Genomic DNA, 22314 nt, shown 5'->3' on the forward strand with positions numbered 1-22314 from the left:
CGAGGCCTTCATAAATAACCTCAGCGGGTACACTAATTGAACCTGCTCTGTTGGCGTCGCTCCGCATCGCGAACCTGCCATCCAGCCAACTGAGCTAACCGACCCCTAGAGACAATAACATTTTCAAAGGAACACAGTGGCTCCTGTGTTGTGGGAATTGTAGAACTCTCTGTAGAGGGAAACTGGACTTGAAGTGGACATTCTGGACTTCCCGCAGGAAACTCCCTCAGGGGATGAATTGGTTGGAGTCCATGATTGAGTATATCGTGCAATGCCTATTCAACCAACAGCCTGACTGGGTAGATGGCCAATTTAAGTTTGTCCCGCCTTTATTCTGTATGGGGCAGCTACGGGGAGGTTTCCATTTGGAGTGCTTGCAGAGGGGAAGTTAGTGTGGGTGAGTCAGAGGGGAGTGGAAGAGTCAGGATTCGGCACCAGTCATTCTTCAGATAGGCCAGAAAAGGGGTATCGCTGTTACACGTGGGGGAAGTTCAGTCATTAGTTCTGAATTTGTTTAGTTTGGGGATTGCCTGAGTTGGAATCTTTCGGAATATCCAGAATGGCGCAGTAAATGACGATAACTGAAGTACAATTACAGAGGGAATGTTTAGGTAGGGAATTAACCACAAAGTTCCCTTTTCATTCTCTACATTTGAGGTGTCAGTTCCAAGTTAAATTGTTCATTATAGCTATGCAATAATTGGGCAGGGTTATGCAATTCAAGTAGATCATTACATTTGAAGAATTAGCACCGGTACAAATTCAATGAGCCAACTCGATTCCTACTGTGCAGTAATTTCTGCTGCATTTTTATATATAAAACTGTCAGCGCTCCAAACATTATTGATGGCAGTGGCAAGACTTTAAGTTACAAACCAGAGTGTGCTGGTCCCTGTTCACAATCTGAACACACACAAACGGACACCCCTTATACCCTGTCGGGGCTTACAGGTGAATGTAGTCCACAGTCTCTGCTTGTCTCTCTATGTGCTCTTAACGCTGCTGAGGAATCGACAGGCAAACAGGGAGAGGACAGTAAGTCCAATATTGCCAATGTTGCCATGTCCTCAAATAAATTTTCAGAAATTTGTGAAAAGCAGCTTAGTTGCGGTGAATGTTGCATAGAAAGGACGATAAAAGCAAAACTGTGCAGAATTCGCTTTTTTTTCCCCCAGAGTTCTGCCATTTTTGTTTCCATCAAAATATAGGCTCAGAATCAGGGGCGAGATTCTCCGACCCCCCACCGGGTCGGAGAATCGCCGGGGGCTGGCGTGAATCCCGCCCCCGCCGGTTGCCGAATTCTCCGGCACCAGATATTCGGCGGGGGCGGGAATCGCGCCGCGCCGGTTGGCGGGCGCCCCCCCTCCCCGCGATTCTCCGGCCCGGATGGGCCAAAGTCCCGCCGCTAAAATGCCTGTCCCGCCGGCGTAGATTAAACCACCTACCTTACCGGCGGGACAAGGCGGCGCAGGCGGGCTCCGGGGGGTGCCTCCACGGTGGCCTGGCCCGCGATCGGGGCCCACCGATCCGCGGGCGGGCCTGTGCCGTGGGGGCAAGCTTTCCCTTCCGCCTTCGCCACGGTCTCCACCATGGCGGAGGCGGAAGAGACACCCTCCACTGCGCATGCGCGGGAATGCCGTCAGCGCCCGCTAACGCTCCCACGCATGCGCCGCTCGGAGATGTCGTTTCCGCGCCAGCTGGCGGGGCACCAAAGGCCTTTTCCGCCAGCTGGCGGGGCGGAAATTCGTCCGGCGCGGGCCTAGCCCCTTAAGGTTGGGGCTCGGCCCCCCAAGATGCGGAGCATTCCGCACCTTTGGGGCGGCGCGATGCCCGACTGCTTTGCGCCATTTTGGGCGCCAGTCGGCGGACATCGTGCCGATACCGGAGAATTTCGCCCCTGAACCAAGCCCAATGGGACTGGTTTTTACAGGAATGTGACACCCTCTTACCCTGTCACAGATGCTGGGTGGAATCTTACCTTTTCTTCAAAGTGTCAGGCTGAGACTGAAAACCGGCGTGTAGCTCCCCACTGGTTAGACCTGTTTCTCTCCAGGTCTTGAGCCTTTCTGACAAAAGAAAATCAGTGGGTGGTGTTTTCGGCGTCAGCCTAACGGAGCGGGGCCTGACAGAGATCAAGGTGCCATCTCCAAAGGGCATCAGCTCCCCTTGCCCGCAATCCCCCACCCAACCCCACAATCATTGGTCTCCCTCAGCTCGGTAGCACGGATAGCACAATTGCTTCACAGCTCCAGGGTCCCAGGTTCGATTCCCGGCTTGGGTCACTGTCTGTGCGGAGTCTGCACATTCTCCCCGTGTCTGCGTGGGTTTCCTCCGGGTGCTCCGGTTTCCTCCCACAATACAAAGGTGTGCAGGTTAGGTGGATTGGCCATGATAAATTGCCCTTCGTGTCCAAAATTGCCCTTAGTGTTGGGTGGGGTTACTGGGTTGTGGGGATGGGGTGGAGGTGTGGACCTTGGGTAGGGTGCTCTTTCCAAGAGCCGGTGCAGACTGGATGGGCTGAATGGCCTCCTTCTGCACTGTAACTTCTATGATAAGCTCCACTACCCTCCTCCACCCTGCCCCAAACAATTATCAGGCTCCCTCACCACCACAAGCCCCCCTCACCCTGACAATCACCAGGCCTTCTTTTCCCCCGCCCCCACCACCTCTGTAATCATCAGCTCTCTGCCCCCCACCCCCCCTCCACTGGGAAAATATCATTTGCATTCTCCGAACCCTCATTGACAGATTCTCTTCCACCATCCCCGTGCCTGCAAGTCCCCCACCCCTTACTACACATAACAGGAACACACGCCCCCCCCATGTGACTGACTCCCCAGGGACCTGTCCCTAGCACTGTGCCAACCTGTGCCAGGGTATGTATCTCTCCCCCAGGGGGCCATGCTTACCTTTGCACTCCCGGAGGAATGTCTCCACTGAATCTTGTTCTTAAAATGCTGTTGTAAACCTTGCCGACATGACATCATGGGCTCGATTCATCTAAATGGGAACAAAGTCCCATAGCTTGCAGCGCCAAGAAACACATGGCTTTACAACGCCACTCACATTAAACAAGGGGCCTTGGTGGGAAAGGCACAGCCTACGTCGGACATCGCCCTTTTTTCTACACCGAGGAGCTCCACTCATCGTAATTCCTCAGTGTAGCGAGAGATCAGGCATCCCAATCTCCCAATCGCTGACACCCCCCCCCCCCCCCGACCCCCAGTACACTATGAGAGACCCCCCCCACCCCAGCAACCTCCCCTCTCCAGCACCAATGCAGGGCACCTCTGGCCTGATCATCAGTACACAGAAAATGCAAACTTGGCACCTTGGCAGTGCCATCTGGGCATGCACCTGGGGGCCTCCAATCCCCTGGGAGATCCCCACAGGTGCCATTCCATCTGGTCCCCATTTGTTGAGACCCGTGCTGCACAGTGCTCGCCTGAGGTCTCCGGGGCGAAGGGATTGAACTCCAAAGCCTCAGGTACCTCGAGAATATGCATATTAGAGTGACACTAGTTGTGTTGCTCTAATATGTAGATTTTCTAAAAAGGGGTCCCGCCCACAATGGCCAGGATTTACATCGCAACGTCTCACAAGATCGCGTGAGATCTCACGAGGCGTTGCGAGTCAGGTAGATCCCGGGAACGAGGTATCCCGGCTACTATCGGCCACACTACGCTGCGGCAAGCTGCGTTTTGGACGCAGTATGGCCATTGAATCGCGCCCCTTTTTGAATATTAGGTGGAGGCGTGGGGGGAGGGGGGGGTCAAATCCCGTAAAATGAGGTTCCCGCCCTTTGTTGGCGTGTAGGGCGTGGAAAACCAGGAAATGCAATCTCTACGGAGGGAATCACGTTTCCAGAGTCTCTCTGGATTTTCCACCTGTGTCGCCGTTCTCTCTGCTGGTGACCGCGGCCTGAAATTCACCCCCATCTTGCGCTTTTATTTTAAAATATTTCTTTTTTTTTTTGAAGTCCAATCTTTGAATGAACTCCAGGGTGTAAAAAGAGGACAGGATTCAAAATACTTCCTTTACTGCCCTCACAGCTATTGGGTTTGTTTCATGTCGAGGTTGTCGTGTTAAGCACACTGAGATAACACGGGCTGCAACTGGATGCAGCTTAAACTGAAAGATACTCCAGACCTTGAAGTTAGTCCAATATGATTTATTGAACCAGTAGCACAGTTAGCACAGTTCTCTATGAGTTCGACTCTCTGCTAACCTAAGTGTGATTACTCTGTCTGACTGAACCAGACTAGCTCTTAGCCACGTGCTGTAGGTGTTATGTGATATATACACCTGACTCACTCTGTAGATGTCCCCAGTGGAAAGAGGCAGAGTGTGAGTGCCTCGTGCCTTTTATAGTGGGAAACCACCCCCAAGTGTTCTGCCTGCTGATTGGTTATGTCCTGTTCTCTGTGTTCATTAGCTGCCTGTGTGTATCTCATTATGTGCCTGTCTGCATATCATGACAGAGGCTGTTGCCTTTATCTTGGTGTGATTTAGAACAAGAACTGACCATCGGATCAGAGTGAATGTAGATGTTATTGCATTGCCGCTCTCGAAAACTACATCCAGCCAAGCATAACGATGTATGTGATTATTAACAATAAGAATCAAAACTGATTACTGACAGCAATTACTGTAAAACAAGCTGTGCGTGGTTCAGCTGTTTGGATGTCAGCTAATAATATTCCACCTTGACGGGAAATCTGAACTACTTAAAAATCAAACCTCCCCTGTTTCTCAACAAGGACTGAGTCATTGTCCGGACCCTATGAATTGTAATGGGTCCAACATTGCAGAAGCACGTGTGCCTGTCCATACTTGTTTGAGATTTTGTAACCTTAATGCTGAAACAACAACTGATGTGCAGGCGTGCCGTCTAATCACTTCAAGGAAAGTGAGAAATGACGTAGGACACTGAATGCTTTATCGCTCTTTCCCATCTCCCTGTCTCTCTCTCTCTTTCTCTCTCCGCCTTTCCCAATTACCCAACAACACGTGCCTAAATTCATCATGACATCATTAAAATTTGAATGTTGCACCTTTTCTTCAACCAATCGCTGTCTGGCTGGTTATTCGAATGCAGCACCTCTAGCCATCTGCCAGTCTGTCACTTGATCGGCGAATGGCATTTTGGGAAGAGATCATTGTGCTACCGGAGTGAATTAAAACCATCGTTCTCTGGAAGGCACCAGCTCTCCGACACTCAATCTATTCCAGGTCCTTCTCTTTGAACACCTGCTCGCTGCAATGCCCCGTGATGTATTGAGGTGATAAGCCCCAAGTCTGCCATTCATAAATTTGAAAAAGGTTAATAAAATGACTCACGCTGCCACCTGCTTGCAAGCCCAGACCAGACAGATTTAGAGTGAGGGCAGGTGATAGAGTAGAGGGTGGGGATTGTGGCTGGGGTTCTGACGAAATTCCTCAGCAGCCTTTAAAACCCGGTGTGTTAAAAGGTTTGGGAATGAATGGGCAGATACTGGACTCGTGAAGCGAGCTGGTATCTGATTTCCTGTTTAGATCTCTGTGGCCACTACGACAGGTTTTGGAGTTTAATTGGCTGGACCTATTTTAAAAACGACGGGAACTTTGAGGTTGATTTTCCAAGGAAGAGAAAAAGGATCAAGCGCTGTGTTATTCAGTCCTGTTGTATTGTTTCACAGAGGTTTAATCCAGCACGGAAATGCAGCTATTCAAAGTGCCACCGGACTAAGTTAAGAAACATACAAAGAGGCAATGCCAGCTATAACAGGCTGGGCGCGGGCACCATGCCATCTCAGTGTGATGTGCAGCTGAAATGGAATAAAACGAAAATGCCGCTGAATCTGAGAGCGAAACACAAGATGTTGAAAACGTACAGCAGTTTGAGATGAGGAGACTTTCTTTTGCAAAGCCAGTTGTAAGACAAAGGAGGCAGTTTAAAAGGGAATTAGATCATTCTCTAAATTGGTAGCTCCTTCAAAGATCCAGTACAAACACGATGGGCTGAATGGCCTCTTTCTGTGCTGTCTCATTCTATAATTCCGTGAGGGTCCCTCAGGATCTGTAAAGAGAACACCCAGGTTAACACTTCAGGGGCGAGATTCTCCGACCCCCCGCCGGGTCGGAGAATTGCCGGGGGCTGGCGTGAATTCCGCCCCCGCCGGTTGCCGAATTCTCCGGCACCGGATATTCGGCGGGGGCAGGAATCGCGCCGCGCCGGTTGGCGGCCCCCCGCGATTCTCCGGCCCGGGTGGGCCGAAGTCCCGCCGCTAAAATGCCTGTCCCGCCGGCGTAGATTAAACCACCTACCTTACCGGCGGGACAAGGCGGCGCGGGCGGGCTCTGGGGTCCTGGGGGGGGCGCGGGGCGATCTGGCCCCGGGGGGTGCCCCCACGGTGGCCTGGCCCGCGATCGGGGCCCACCGATCCGCGGGCGGGCCTGTGCCGTGGGGGCACTCTTTTCCTTCCGCCTTCGCCACGGTCTCCACCATGGCGGAGGCAGAAGAGACTCCCTCCACAGCACATGCGCGGGAATGCCGTGAGCGGCCGCTAACGCACCCGCGCATGCGCCGCCCGGAGATGTCATTTCCGCGCCAGTTGGCGGGGCACCAAAGGCCTCTTCCGCCAGCTGGTGCGGCGGAAATTAGTCCGGTCCGGGCCTAGCCCCTTAAGGTTGGGGCTCGGCCCCCCCAAGCTGCGGACGATTCCGCACCTTTGGGGCGGTGCGATGCCTGACTGATTTGTGCCGTTTTGGGCGCCGGTCAGCGGACATCGCGCCGTTTCCGGAGAATTTCGCCCCAGGTGCAGCACCATTCCATCAAAGGGATGCACCTGAAGCAAAGGATCTCTCTTAACTTGCCATGTCTTTGCAGTATTTTCTATTTTAATCACAACTCAGATGGAGGTTAGTTGAACACTGAAACCAACAATGAAGGGACTAAAGTAAACTTCAAAAAACATTTTAAAAATTAATTTACGGGATGGTTAGGCTGGCATTTATTGCCCATCCCTAGTTGCCCTTCAGAAGGTGATGACAAGTTGCCTTTTTGAACCGCTGCAGTCCTTCAGGGAGAGGGAGTTCCAGGATGTTGCCACAGCGACAATGAAGGAACGGCGATATATTTCCAAGTCGGGGTGGTGAGTGACTTGGAGGGGAACCTCCAGGTGGTGGGGTTCCCAGGTATCTGCTGCCCTTGTCCTTCTAGATGGTAGTGGTCGTGGGTTTGGAAGGTGTCGTCTCAGGAACCTTGGTGACATAGCCAATAAGGTTAAGGTTTGGTAAATGGTCCCAATAAGATTGTAGCTAACCTAGATGAGTATGATGACGTTATTCATTTCCTTACAAGCTTGCTTGTTTTATTTTTAAAAGCACAAATCTTAAAAGCTAAAATCCTGGGCTGGATTCTCCGCTTCCCCAGCCGGGTGTTCCTCGGCAACGCGCCGTTCGCTGCTGGCGGGATTCTCTGCTCCCGCTGCTTGTCACTGGGATTTCCCATTGAAGCCCCCCCACCCACACCTCCGGGAAACCCAACGGCCAGAGAATTCCGGCCTGTATCACCGACGTTTACACCTGTGAAGAATGCAGCTTGAAGAACGTGCAGCATTTCAGTGGTAAAAATAAACACAGGAGGCTGGGACCAGGGGTAGGCCGTACACAGAGCGCTTTCAGTGCAGTGCGATTTCCCAAAGCACTCCAGGAGGTGAGGGAAAGATTTTGGGCGGAGGAGGCTATAGGGGTCGGGAGGACTGAGGCTGTGAAGGGATTTAAACATAGAACATTACAGCGCAGTACAGACCCTTCGACCCTCGATGTTGCGCCGACCTGCGAAACCACTCTAACGCCCATCTACACTATTCCCTTATCATCCATATGTCTATCCAATGACCATTTGAATGCCCTTAGTGTTGGTGAGTCCACTACTGTTGCAGGCAGGGCATTCCACGCCCTTACTACTCTGTAAGTAAAGAACCTGGGCCGCGATTCTCCGACACCCCACCGGGTCGGAGAATTGCCGGGGGCTGGCGGAAAACCGCCCTAGCCGTGTCCCGAATTCTCTGCTACCAGAGATTCGGCGGAGGCGGGAATCACGCCGCGCCGGTCGCCGAGGGTGGGAATCGCGCCGCGCCGGTCGGCGGGCCCACCCCCGGCGATTTTCCGGCCCGTGATGGGCCGAAGTCCCGCCGCTTTCAACCCTCTCCCGCCGGCGTGGATAAACCACCTTTTGAACGGCGGGACAAGTCGGCGCCGGCGGGCTCCGGGGTCCTGGGGGGGGGGGCGCGGGGCGATCTGGCCCCAGGGGGTGCCCCCACGGTGGCCTGGCCCGCGCCTCGATCGGGGCCCACCGATCCGCGGGCGGGCCTGTGCCGAGATGGCACTCTTTTTCTTCCGCCTTCGCCATGGTCTTCACTATGACGGAGGCGGAAGAGACCCCCTCCCCTGCGCATGCGCGAGGATAATGTCAGCAGCCGCTGACGCTCCCGCGCATGTGTCGCCCGGCGAAGACCTTTCAGCCCCGGCTGGCGTGGCGCCAAAGGCCTTTCCCGCCAGCCGGTGGAGCGGAAACCGCTCCGGCGCGGGCCTAGTCCCTCAAGGTGAGGGCTTGGCCCCTAAAGGTGTTGAGACTTCCGCACCTTTGGGGCGGCCCGATGCCGGAGTGGTTCCCGCCACTCCATTACGCCGGAACCCTGCGCCCCGCCGGGTAGGGGAGAATCCCGCCCCCTACCTCTGACATCTGTCCTATATCTTTCTCCCCTCAATTTAAAGCGATGTCCCCTCGTGCAAAACATCACCATCCGAAGAAAAAGGCTCTCACTGTCCACCCTATCTAATCTCTGATCATCTTGTATGCCTCAATTAAGTCACCTCTTAACCTTCTTCTCGCTAACGAAAACAGCCTCAAGTCCCTCAGCCTTTCCTCACAAGATCTTCCCTCCATACCAGGCAATATTCTGGTAAATCTCCTCTGCACCCTTTCCAATGCTTCCACATCCTTTCTATAATGCGGCGACCAGAATTGCACGCAATACTCCAAATGCGGCCGCATCAGAGTTTTGTACAGCTGCACCATGACCTCATGGCTCCGAAACTCAATCCCTCTACCAATAAAAGCTAACACACCGTATGCCTTCTTAACAACCCTCTCAACCTGGGTGGCAACTTTCAGGGATCTATGTACATGGACACGAGATCTCTCTGCTCATCCACACTACCAAGAATCTTACCATTAGCCCAGTACTCTGTCTTCCTGTTATTCCTTCCAAAATGAATCGCCTCACACTTTTCTGCATTAAACTCCATTTGCCACCTCTCAGCCCAGCGCTGCAGCTTATCTATGTCCCTCTGTAACTTGTAACATCCTTCCACACTGTCCACAACTCCACCGACTTTAGTGTCATCTGCAAATTTACTCACCCATCCTTCTACGCCCTCGTCCAGGTCATTTATAAAAATTACAAACAGCAGTGGCCCAAAAACAGATCCTTGTGGAACACCACTCGTAACTGGACTCCAGTCTGAATATTTCCCATCAACCACCATCCTTTGTCTTCTTCCAGCTAGCCAATTTCTGATCCAAACTGCTAAATCACCCTGAATCCCATGCCTCCGTATTTTCTGCAGTAGTCTACCATGGGGAACCTTATCAAACGCTTTACTGAAATCCATATACACCACATCAACTGCTTCACCCTCATCCACCTGTTAGGTCACCTTCTCAAAGAACTCAATAAGGTTTGTGAGGCACGACCTACCCTTCACAAAACCGTGTTGACTATCTCTAATCAAATTATTCCTTTCCAGATGATTATACATCCTATCTCTTATAAACCTTTCCAAGACCTTGCCCACAACAGAAGTAAGGCTCACTGGTCTATAGTTACCGGGGTTGTCTCTACTCCCCTTCTTGAACAAGGGGACAACATTTGCTATCCTCCAGTCTTCTGGCACTATTCCTGTAGACAAAGATGACTTAAAGATCAAAGCCAAAGGCTCAGCAATCTCCTCCCTAGCTTCCCAGAGAATCCTAGGATAAATCCCATCCGGCCCAGGGGACTTATCTATTTTCACACTTTCCAGAATTGCTAACACCTCCTCCTTATGAACCTCAAGCCCTTCTAATCTAATAGCCTGAATCTCAGTATTCTCCTCGACAACATTGTCTTTTTCCTGTGTGAATACTCACGAAAAATATTCATTTAGCACCTCTCCTATCTCCTTGGACTCCACGCACAACTTCCCTCTACTGTCCTTGACTGGTCCTACTCTTACCCTAGTCATTCTTTTATTCCTGACATATCTATAGAAAGTTTTAGGGTTATCCTTGATCCTACCTGCCAAACACTTCTCATGTCCCCCCCTGGCTCTTCTTAGCTCTCTCTTTAGGTCCTTCCTAGCTAACTTGTAACTCTCGAGCGCTCTAACTGAACCTTCATGTCTCATCTTTACATAAGCCTCCTTCTTCGTCTTGACAATTGTTTCGACTGCTTTAGTAAACCACGGTTCCCTCGCTCGACCACTTCCTCCCTGCCTGACAGGCACATACTTATCAAGGACACGCAGTAGCTGTTCCTTGAACAAGCTCCACATCTCCATTGTGCCCATCCCCTGCAGTTTTCCTCTCCATCCGATGCATCCTAAGTCTTGCCTCACCGCACCATAATTGCCTTTCCCCCAGTATAACTATTGCCCTGCGGTATATACCTATCCCTTTCCATCATTAAAGTAAACGTAATCGAATTATGGTCACTATCACCAAAGTGCAATATGGCCTCGCCTCTCGTTGGCCTATCTACATACTGTGTCAGGAAACCCTCCTGCACACATTGGACAAAAATGAACCCATCTAAAGTACTCAAACTATAGAGTTTCCAGTCAATATTTGGAAAGTTAAAGTCCCCCATAACAACTACCCTGTTGCTTTCGCTCCTATCCAGGATCATCTTTGCAATCCTTTCCTCTACATCTCTGGTACTTTTCGGAGGCCTATAGAACACCCCCAACAGGGTGACCTCTCCTTTCCTGTTTCTAACCTCAGCCCATACTACCTCAGTAGACGAGTCCTCATCAAACGTCCTTTCTGCCACCATAATACTGTCCTTGACAACAATGCCACCCCCCCCCCCCCCCCCCACCACCTTTTACCACCTTCCCTGAGCTTACTGAAAACCTAAACCCCGGCACCTGCAACAACCATTCCTGTCCCTGCTCTATCCATGTCTCCGAAATGGCCACAACATCGAAGTCCCAGGTACCAACCCATGCCGCAAGTTCACCCACCTTATTCCGGATACTCCTGGCATTGAAGTAGACACACTTTAAACCATCTTCCTGTCTGCCGGTACACTCCTGCAACTTTGAAACCTTACTCATGACCTCACTACTCTCAACCTCCTGTATACTGGAGCTACAATTCAGGTTTCCAAGTGGATAAGAATGTTAAATCTGAGGCTTTAGAGAATTGGGAGCCAATGGAAGGCGCCAGGTTATGGGACAACCCTTCCTGGAGTAGAGGTCTGATCGAGCGACAGTGGAGGTTGGGAGGTCAGAGAGGAAAGCAGTTGAATAGCTAAATCATCAGGGGTGGTGACAAAGGTGGGGACAGAGGCAGGCTATGACGTCTGTGAAAAGATCAGGGTACAGGGACTATTTGGCCAGCTTTCTCTCAGGGGCCAGCAGAGCCACGATGAACCGAATGGTCTCCTCTGATGTGGGTTTCTAATCGCTTCACTTTTCTGGGTCGGTGCTGGAGAAGGGCAATCTTTTATTTTGGAGGGAATTTGGAGCTGGAAGGTCAGCTCAGGGTCATCCAAGAGTTGGCAATGTCACGGAGAGGGCCGCCTCCCTGCCAACACAACGTAAAAACCAAAGGGCTGAGTAAGAGAGACCAGTTTGTGTGAGGACAACTTTTTTTTAATAAGCTTGACAATCCCGCAGCTATTGAAATTGAGTTCTTTTGAAGTCTAACCATGGAACACAGTGACTGCCCTCGTACGTACTGCCTCCCCCACTCCGTCACAAAGCCACGGAATGATCAGCTGGCTCGATAAAAGATGGAAGTGTCAGCTATTGTAAGGGCGGCTTGCATTAGCGTTGGCCAGTGCCTCAGTGGAAAGAGGATGCCAGTGAACGGCACCTCCCATTGCTGTTTGTCCTGCAACGCCGTTTTCTTCTTAACTTCCAGCAGTCGCTCCCTCAGTGCGGGCTTGCTCCAACTTGTCAGGTATCAGTCGAAACTGCAAACAGTTTTCCGGCTTAATAAACCTTTCAGTTCACCTGCAAGGTCTGGCACACAGCAGTTTCATTTTTGACTAAGTTTCCAGTTTATTTTTAGTTCTCCTTTCAGTCAACTAGCACTTGGTAGGATTTCTATTCTCAGAACTGTTCAGACTTGGTGTCAGCGGGGAGCCCTCTAGCCTTTGAGTTGAGAGGTAGTTTGTTTAGTTGAGCATGTTGTGTGGTTGCAAACTTTGCGAATGGCCACAGGTCTGGCAAATTGCGTTAGCTTTCCCGTGGTGTGCACTGGGCTGATCTGAGTGCCATATCACCTGGTGGATTACATATGGGGCCGTAACTTCCGATGGAGTGGCGGCTGAGTCAGGTTGTCACTCCGCGCGAAGGCTCTTGCCCTGAAATCCAAGTGATCCTTTCTTGCCCAATCCTCTGACTCAGGCCAGGCGAGATCTGGGCATCGCAGCACGTCCCTGGGGCCTAGAACCGAGGGCTGTAGAGTCACAGGTAAGGAAACAATGCCCCCCTTTTTTTTTTACACAACTGGCTGCTAGGTTTTGTAGCCAATAAAACAAAGGTCGGCTTGATGGGCGAGGGGCTCTATGGGGGTTGTGGGTATTGGGTTTGGGTCAGGCCTTGTGGGCAGGGGGAGGGATGGTGTGTTGGAACGGGCCCTGGGGATGAAGGTGAGGGGGCACACGTCGTGTCGGGGCTTGAGGAGTGAGAAAGGTGGGTATGGGGCCTGATGGTGGCAGGGGAATAGATTGCTAATCAGACCTGGTGGGGGGTGTCCCCGTGTGGGAGTAGTCAGGTAGTGGGGAGAATCGAATGGGGGAACAGTCAGGCAATGGAGGAAGTACCCCTCCTCCCCGCCCATCCCAGGGGCTCAGTAGGAGTCTATTAAAAAGTTACCCAGAAGCTAGAAGTGGTTTTAATTTTTCCAACTTGTTCTGGGTAACTATTGATGTAACACAGCCGGAACCGTCCGAAGTTTGTGATTTTAGTCACGTTTCTGGGCGGTTCCCAGTGCAGGGATATTTCCCATGGGACTTTTGCACCACTGGGCAATGGCCGTTCTGGAGAACTCTTCTCTGACCTCCTCTTTGCAATCGTAAGGTTCCCAGTAATTTTGACTTGCAAATTTCTGTATCTTAAGCCTCAGTTCCCCACACTCTCAGTGGACAACTTGAGCTTTTGCCAGTTCCTGGGTAAATTGGTTGGTGACAACACTGCGCGGAATCTCCTCAGCCATATATCTTTTTCTTTCTTTAAAAAAATAATAAATTTAGAGTACCCAATTCATTTTTTTCAATTAATGGGCAATTTAGTGTGGCCAATCCACCTACCCTGCACATCTTTGGGTTGCGGGGGCGAAACCCACGCAAATACGGGGAGAATGTGCAAACTCCACACGGACAGTGACCCAGAGCTGGGATCGAAACTGGGACCTCGGCGCCGTGAGGCAGCAGTGCTAACCCACTGCGCCACCGTGATGCCCCTCTCCTCAGTCATATATCAAGAGTGCTTTCCAGATCTCCGTAAGGAGAACTGAGCAGATCTTAGTCCACTCTGCCTACTGCTACTTGTAGCCGAGAGTTCTCTTCAACACTCGTGGTGAAGGCCAAAGTGTAGATAGCCCCATCCCCTCCACTGAAAGGAAGCTATGTGCAACCTCAAAGGGGACAAATGCCTGAAAATCAATCAAATAGAAAACATACAAATATGCAAATCAGGAGGAGGAGGAGTAGGCCAATTTGGCCCCTCAGGTCTGGTTCACCATTCAACAATGGCTGATCCTGTGGCCTCACTCCTACCTAGCCCGGAATGACCTTTGACTCCCTTGTTAGTCAAGAATCTGTCCACCTCGTGTCTTTCATCCATCAGGTTTTCTCAAGAGTTCTGATTTCACTTTCCTGGAACTTGGTTTGAATTCAGGATAAGACTGGGGTATCCAGCTTTGTCGTATTTGCAGTGACCTCATTCTGCATTCGCGATTAATTTATGAAGGAGTGCAACGGGGCTGCACCCACATGAAGCAACACATTGAGGGAACCCACAATTGCACAAGGGTCTGCAGTGCTTTTAGGAAAGTTGATGTCACGTTTGACAGTTGGAACTTTTACTTTTATCTTTTGAGTGCAAACACCTCACACCTTCCTTCTGTGTTTTTCCAAAGGCTAGCTGTCTGGTGCCCCACAACCTCGCCAACACTCCTCTCAGCCAACCATCAGGGAGACATGAAAATAAAATGAAATTGAAATCGCTTATTGTCACAAGTAGGCTTCAAATGAAGTTACTGTGAAAAGCCCCTAGTCGCCACATTCCGGCGCCTGTTCGGGGAGGCTGGTACGGAAATCGAACCGTGCTGCTGGCCTGCCTTGGTCGTCTTTCAAAGCCAGCGATTTAGCCCAGGGTGCACATCTCTGACCGAGTTCCCGTCAGGTTTTTCCTTTCGTAGCGTCTGAGAAGAGGGAGAAAAGCTCGTGGCCACCCCCTTGGGACCTTCCTGTGGTGAGCTGGCTGAGATGAGGAACTCAGCGGCCTAGTGGTGGGGGTTGGGGCCTGAGATGGTGGGAGAGGGGGGGAGGGTGAATTCTGTCAATGGCTCCAAGCCTGTGTGATGCTGGCTAATTTTTTAAAAAATAATCTTTATTGTCACAAGTGGGCTTACGTTAACACTGCAATGAAGTTACTGTGAAAAGCCCCTAGTCGTCACATTCCGCCGCCTGCTCGGGTACACAGAGGGAGAATTCAGAATGTCCAATTCACCTAACAGCACGTCTTTCAGGACTTGTGGGAGGAAACCGGAGCACCCGGAGGAAACCCACGCAGCCACGGGGAGAACGTGCAGACTCCGCACAGACAGTGGCCCAAGTGGGAATCGAACCTGGGACCCTGGCGCTGTGAAGCAATTGTGCTGCTCAGGGCAGCACCCAACATTAACTGCCGCATTTTGTACTGGCTGCAATGGTATACCTTCAAAACCGCCCACAGGGCTCCGTCACAGGTTCCAAGAATAACAGAAGATCAAATGGTAAATCAAGAAGGGAGGATGCATACTTGCTCTCCGACAACAGGGAGATGAATGGAACAATAGACAGATGATAACTCGTTTATATTGGGGAGTTCAAGGTGGGTGGGATGAAGGAATAATTTGACCTTGTTGCCTCACCCCAGTGATGCAATCTAAACACGATGAATGAATTGCTGTCCCGTAACTCCACTAATCCTTGCATTTGTATAGTGCCATATCGGGTTTGGCAGATAGTGGATTTCTTTGAAGTGTTAATTCAGGAAATATCAGCACGGGAGGTTTTATTATCCCCTCTGAATCGGATTGGCTGCTATTTAACAGCTTGTGCGCTGGCCTTTATCTGTATGCATTTTGCAGGTGCTTTTGAGGCACAGATGTATTTTCTGTTCGAGTATTACAGCTGGCTGCAGAAGTCCAGAGTCAACATCCCCGTGTTTGCCAGTGGAGGAGCGGTGTGATTAATTGTTATAGTTCGTCCATACACATTCTGTCAGATTTTCCCAATCCTGCTGCTCTCGGTCCCTTTGATAATCCGTTTCCCGTGGTAGCTCCTACTTTCTTTTTTACTGTTCTCCTTTTGTTCATTTCACTTTCGATTCTTCCTCCGTTATGAACCAGGAGAACCGAGTTCAGTGATGGACAACCCTAGGCTGGTGAGTGGGCCGCATGAGTGACCCTCCTTCATCTCAGTGGGCCGCAAGATTGAAATTGTCCTTGTTTTGCATGTGTGTCACTTCATTCCCATCGGTGGAAAAAACTTCATGGACAGAAATCAGCGGAATGTGGCGACCCTGTGCATGGGCAAATGTCAACAAAATGTCTAGTAGGCCGCACTCTGAACCCTGATGCGCCGCATGTGGCCCCCAGGCCTCAGGTTGCCCACCACTGACCTAGTCCCAGCACTTGGACCACCAGGATGTGGACAAACCTAATAACACAGGCCTTCCAGATCATTCCACCGACGCCAGAAGCGCAATCTTCATGGGCCCGGCTTTGTACGCTATTTTTTAGAATTGCAGCTGAGGTGTAAATCCTGCCAGGTGTGTAGGATTGGAGGTAGATGTTCCCCAGACAAACCATTAAACCGTACACATCAAAGCAGAAAAGCTTTCCCAACCTTTCAATAAAAACAAGACCTGTGAGACTCATTGGCTTTGTCCAATTCTTGTTAATCCTGGTTTTGTTCTTTCCGACATTCCAACAAGAAGTTGTGCTAATATCGCATTTTTAATGGAGGAATGGGTCCCAAACTTGCTTCAGAAGAGGCATGATCAAACACAATTCGACACTGAGCCATGTACCGAGATATAAGGACAGGTGACAAAAGGCTTTGTCAAGTAATTAGGTTTTGGATTGGACTTGATTTGTTAATTGTCACGTGTACCGAGGTACAGTGAAAAGTATTTTTCTGCGAGCAGCTCAACAGATCATTTAGTACATGAAAATAAAATACATAATAGGGCAACACAAGGGGCGGGATTATCCGCCCGCCCCCCCCCCCCCCCCCCCCCGACCCCCGGGCCGGGCCGGAGAATCCGCCCCGCACCCGGCTGCCGGATTCTCCGGTGTCGGGGCTTTGGTGGGGCCGGGAATCGCGCCGCGCCAGTCAGCGGCCGCTGGCAGCGGCCCCCCTGGCGATTCTCCGCCCCGCGATGGGCTGAGCGGCCGCCCGTTTTCAGCCAGTCCCGCCGGCGTAAATTACGCAAGGTTCTTACCAGCGGGACCTGGCTCTGCGGGCGGCCTGCGGAGTCCTCCGGTGGGAGGGGGGAGGGGTGCGCAGGGGAATCTGGCCCCGGGTGATGGCACCCACGGTGGCCTGGCCCACGACCGGGGCCCGCCGATCCGCGGGCGGGCCTGTGCCGTGGGGGCACTCTCACTCCGCGCCGGCCGCTGTGAACCTCCGCGATGGCCGGCGCGGAGAATAAACCCCCTGCGCATGCGCTGGGATCACGCCAGCGGTTTGCGCACACGCCAGAACACGCTGGCGCTCCCGCGCATGGACCAACACACGCTGGCCAGTGGAGGCCCTTCGCCGCCAAACACTCCGGTGTGGCCTAGGCCCCGAAGGTGCGGAGGATTCCGCACCTTCGGGGCGGCCCGACGCCGGAGTCGTTCACGCTACTCCTCGGTGCCGGTACGGCCCACCTCGCCGGTGAGCGGAGAATCCCGTCCAAGGTTCACAATGTAAATACATAGGCACCGGCATCGAGTGAAGCCTACAGCATTTAAACAGCATCCTAAAGGAGGAGAGGGAGTTGGAGAGGCAAAGACATTTCGGGAGGACATTTCAGAGTTTAGGAACTGGGCAACTGAAGGTACGGCTGCCAAACGTCAAGCAATTAAATTCCGGGTGGCATGGTGGCACCAGGAGCCAGCTCCAAACCATCTTCACCTCCACTCCCATTTCAGAATTTCAAAGGGACCATTCCGCCGGCAACACCCTCGTCCATTTCATAATCGACCCTGTTTTGATTCCCAACCAAACAACCAAATTTACTGATTAACCCCGTCCCCCGCCCTCCAGTGAAGTAATTACCAGCAAGCTTCCACTTTTGTAGCGTTTAATTTAACACGGCTGACCCAATGCAAATTAAACATGAATTAGCAGTCAACTGATGCTTCAAGTTAAAAAATTAATTTTGCTTTAAATAGTAGGTACAACAAAGATATGATTTACACATTACATAGCTACATAGTTCTGCAGTATTCTCTTCTTTATTCATTCAATGTAGGTGAGGAGCACTACCCAACAGCTTTTACATTTCAGCTCCATAGGTGTGATTATCACCAGCAGGGCACTTTTCTACAAACCCTCTCTCCCTCAGGTCGCGACAACCTTTTAAAAAAAAAAAAAAAATTTAGGGTACCCAATTATTTTCTTTCCAAATAAGGGGCAATTTAACATGGCCAATCTGCCGAGAATTTGGGCGACCCCGGTGGCCACTGAGTCGCGCCGGACCCCGTCATTCTCCGAGGCGGGCGGCGCGACTCATGCCGGACCAGGGGCGTCATTCACCGACCCCCCCCAACGGGTCGTAGAATGGCCATTGGCCGCCATGAATCCCGCCCCCGCCGGTTGCCGAAGTCTCCGGTACCGGATATTCGGCGGGGGTGGGAATCGTGCCGCGCCGGTTGGCGGGACCCCCCCCGCTCGATTCTCCGGCCCGGATGGGCCGAAGTCCCGCCGATAAATTGCCTGTCCCGCCGGCGTAAATTAGAGTACCTATTTACCGGCGGGACAAGGCGGCGTGGGCGGGTTCCGGGGTCCTGGGGGGGGGTGCGGGGCGATCTGACCCCGGGGGGTGCCCCCACGGTGGCCTGGCCCACAATCGGGGCCCACCGATACGCGGGCGGGCCTGTGCTGTGGGGGCACTCTTTCCCTTCCGCCTCCGTAACGGTCTCCACCATGGCGGAGGCGGAAGAGACTCACCCCACTGCGCATGCGCGGGAAACTGTCAGCGGCCGCTGTCCCTCCCGCGCATGCGCCGCCCCGACATGTCATTTCCGCGCCAGCTGGCGGGGCAACAAAGGCCGTTTCCGCCAGCTGGCGGGGCGGAAATCCCTCCGGCGCCGGCCTAGCCCCTCAATGTTGGGGCTCAGCCCCCAAAGATGCGGAGCATTCCGCACCTTTGGGGCGGCGCGATGCCCGTCTGATTGGCGCCGTTTTGGGCGCCAGTCGGCGGACATCGGACCGTTTGGGGAGAATTTCGCCCCAGTTTTTGGGGGGTGGGAGAATTGGGAGGACGGCGGGGGCGGGATTCACACCGACCCCCGCCGATTCTCCCACCCAGCGGGGGGTCAGAGAATACCGCCCACAGTTTTTGTTTCTTTTCTTGCCCCATTGCCCTCTATTTGACCCTGGGCGACTAATTCTTTGGTAATTTAATCTCTCCTGCCCCACCCGATTACAGACTCTGGTCTGGTTTCTCCCACCCCGCCCGCCTCAAGAACGCCACGGATGAGCCGCGTAGAATGGACCTCAGGTGGGATTCTCCGGCCTGCGGGCGAACGCGGCCGGAAAATCCCGCCCTTTATATTTAGTTCTTTCCGTCACCTTTGCCCCTCCCGCACGTTTCCCTCGTTGAAAGCCTATTACATTTCAATTTTTTCCCAGTTCTGAAGGATGTTCAGAGATCTGGAGCGAAATTCTCCAGTATCGGCGCGATGTCCGCCGACTGGCGCCCAAAATGGCGCAAATCAGTCGGGCATCGCGCCGCCCCAAAGGTGCGGAATGCTCCGCATCTTTGGGGGCCGAGCCCCAACCTTAAGGGGCTAGGCCCACGCCGGACAAATTTCCGCCCCGCCAGCTGGCGGAAAAGGCCTTTGGTGCCCCGCCAGCTGGCGCGGAAATGACATCTCCGGGCGGCGCATGCGCAGGAGCATCAGCGGCCGCTGACGGCATTCCCACGCATGCACAGTGGAGGGAGTCTCTTCCGCCTCCGCCATGGTGGATACCGTGGCGAAGGCGGAAGGGAAACAGTGCCCCCACGGCACAGGCCCGCCCGCGGATCGGTGGGCCCCGATCGCGGGCCAGGCCACCGTGGGGGCACCCCCCGGGGCCAGATCGCCCCGTGCCCCCCCAGGACCCCGGAGCCCGCCCGCGCCGCCTTGTCCCGCCGGTAGGGTAGGTGGTTTAATCTACGCCGGCGGGACAGGCATTTTAGCGGCGGGACTTCGGCCCATCCGGGCCGGAGAATCGCGGGGATCCGGGCCGGAGAATCGCGTGGGGGGGGCCCGCCAACCGGCGCGCCGCGATTCCCGCCCCCGCCGAATATCCGGTGGTGGAGAATTCGGCAACCGGCGGGGGCGGGATTCACGCCAGCCCCTGGCGATTCTCCGACCCGGCGGGGGGGTCGGAGAATCTCGCCCCTGAAATGCTCCCTTTCTCCCTCTGCAGACTCGCCTGGGTTCCTGAGTATTTCCAGCATTTTCAGAATATTTTCGATTTCTGTCGCATTTTGCTCCCGGAACAGAAGTTTCATTTTGGGTAGGAGTGGGTGGAATCTCTTTTGCGCTCCTAAAATCCTGAAAGGACGGGGAGCCAGCAGGATGGAATTTTTCACTGGGTGCTCCCATAACCTGGGTCCTGAACCACCCAAGGCGCCAGCAAAAGATGGGCATCGTCCTGTTGGCAGCAGCAACGAAGGCCCGGAACAGTGCAGATGGTAGAAGCCTAACCAAGGAGCCCGATTCATGCGCACGGGTTTCATTTTTGTTTGCCCTTCACGACCCCTCACCTTTCCCACCACCCCTTGTGATTGCCAAAGAGCTGCTGATTCGGGTGTTCGCACCCACAGTGGAATCAGGATACCTTCTCAGCAGCGAGGGACAGTTCCCAATTGCCACAGTTACAGTGGAAGAGCGGGACTGTGGTATTTCCGGCCCATGTCTCAACTCCAATATGTCCACGTGGCACAAAAATATCTCTGAATACCTGGCAATACATCAGAACAGGAACAGGCCATTCAGCCCATCGAGCCTGTCCCACCATTCAATGAGATCATGGCTGATCTGTGACCTAACTCCATATATCTGCCCATATCCCTTAATATCTTTGCTTATCAAAAATCTATCTCAGATTTAAAATCAACAACTGATCTAACAATTGTCGTTTGTGGGAGAGAGTTCCAAACCTCTAAGACCATAAAACCAGAAGACATAAGAGCAGAATTAGGCCACTCGGCCCATCGAGTCTGCTCCGCCATTTAATCACGGTTGATAATTTTCTCATCCCCATTCTCCTGCCTTTTCCCCATAACCCCTGATCCCTGATTAATCAAGAACCTATCTATCACTGTCTTAAAGACACTCAGTGATTTGGCCTCCACAGTCTTCTGCAGCAAAGAGTTCCACAGATTCACCACCTCTGGCTGGAGAAACTCTCCTCATCTCTGTTTTAAAAGATCGCCCCTTTAGTCTGAGATGGTGTCCTCTGGTTCTAGTTTTTCCTGCAAGTGGAAACATCCTCTCCACGTCCACTCTATCCAGGCCTCGCAGTATCCTGTAAGTTTCAATAAGATCCTGCCTCAACCTTCTATACTCCAACGAGTACAGACCCAGAGTCTCAACTGTTCCTCATACGAGTGTAGATATGCTTCCTAACATCTCTCCTGAATAGTCCTGCCCGAATGCAGCATACCAGGTGGAAATCTAACTTACAGACAAACTGCAAAGTTGGGCATAGAACCTGATTGCAGAGGGAGCAGAATCTAGACATCGACTTTGACTTATCTGGAAATATTTCTCTCCCCGGCTGTAGATCGTGATTTGTGATGCCGGCAATTCAATTTGGTTGAGAGGCCTCCTCGAATGTTTAGTGGGCAGTCTCCCATCGTCACATCCTGGGCCTCCTTCCCTTTTCCCCCCTCGTGTTCGAATGCAGTATTGGGCAGAACTAAATATGACCAATGACGGACAGGCACAAAAGTCAGTTTATCACTGAGGACAACCCAAACAAGCTGCAACATTAAAGCTTGTTCTGTTTTGATCAAGCTCTGCAAAGCTCTTTTAAGCAAGACGTTTTGGAGCACACGGTTATATTTGAAAATTTGGGAGAAATTAGGCATTGGTGTGTTTGTACTTACTGGGACCAGTGCCATCACCTTGCTTATTATTTGGTTTTCTTCAAGCCTCCCTCAGCCCACGTCTCAATCTTATCTACCCATCCGATATTTCTTTGTCCTCTTTTGTTTTTACCCCCAATTTCTCCTCCAACTGTTTCCAGGGCAAGGCTGCCGGCTTTTTATTTCCAATGTCAGTTCTTGGCTGTCCTTCTCTCTCTAACTGTTCTTCGCCACCATTTGGATTCCTGAACCTCTCCCCTTGATCTTCTAACCCACTCATTTGTTTTTTCTGTCCAACCAATTGATTCTGGGCATCGTCCACCATTACCCACATTTCAAAAACTCTTCTCCTCCTCTCACCCTCTTCCTTCAGAATCCGACACTCTCACATCCATCGAGCGCAACACTCTGTTATATTACACTTTGCGGTAATATGTCTTTATTCTTTGCCTTATAACTCAGAATGGTCTGATGAGTTGATGATATAAAGAAACC

The 22314-nt window shown here is 52.2% G+C and overlaps 1 protein-coding gene across 3 annotated transcripts in view; it reads left to right on the top strand.

Annotated features, from left to right (window-relative positions):
* Positions 1-22314, top strand: part of uba1 (ubiquitin-like modifier activating enzyme 1) — a 416000-nt gene that overhangs the window by 172074 nt on the left and 221612 nt on the right. The window lies entirely within an intron of this gene.

This window comes from Scyliorhinus torazame, chromosome 13, assembly GCF_047496885.1.
Source record: "Scyliorhinus torazame isolate Kashiwa2021f chromosome 13, sScyTor2.1, whole genome shotgun sequence".
Classification (NCBI taxonomy): domain Eukaryota; kingdom Metazoa; phylum Chordata; class Chondrichthyes; order Carcharhiniformes; family Scyliorhinidae; genus Scyliorhinus; species Scyliorhinus torazame.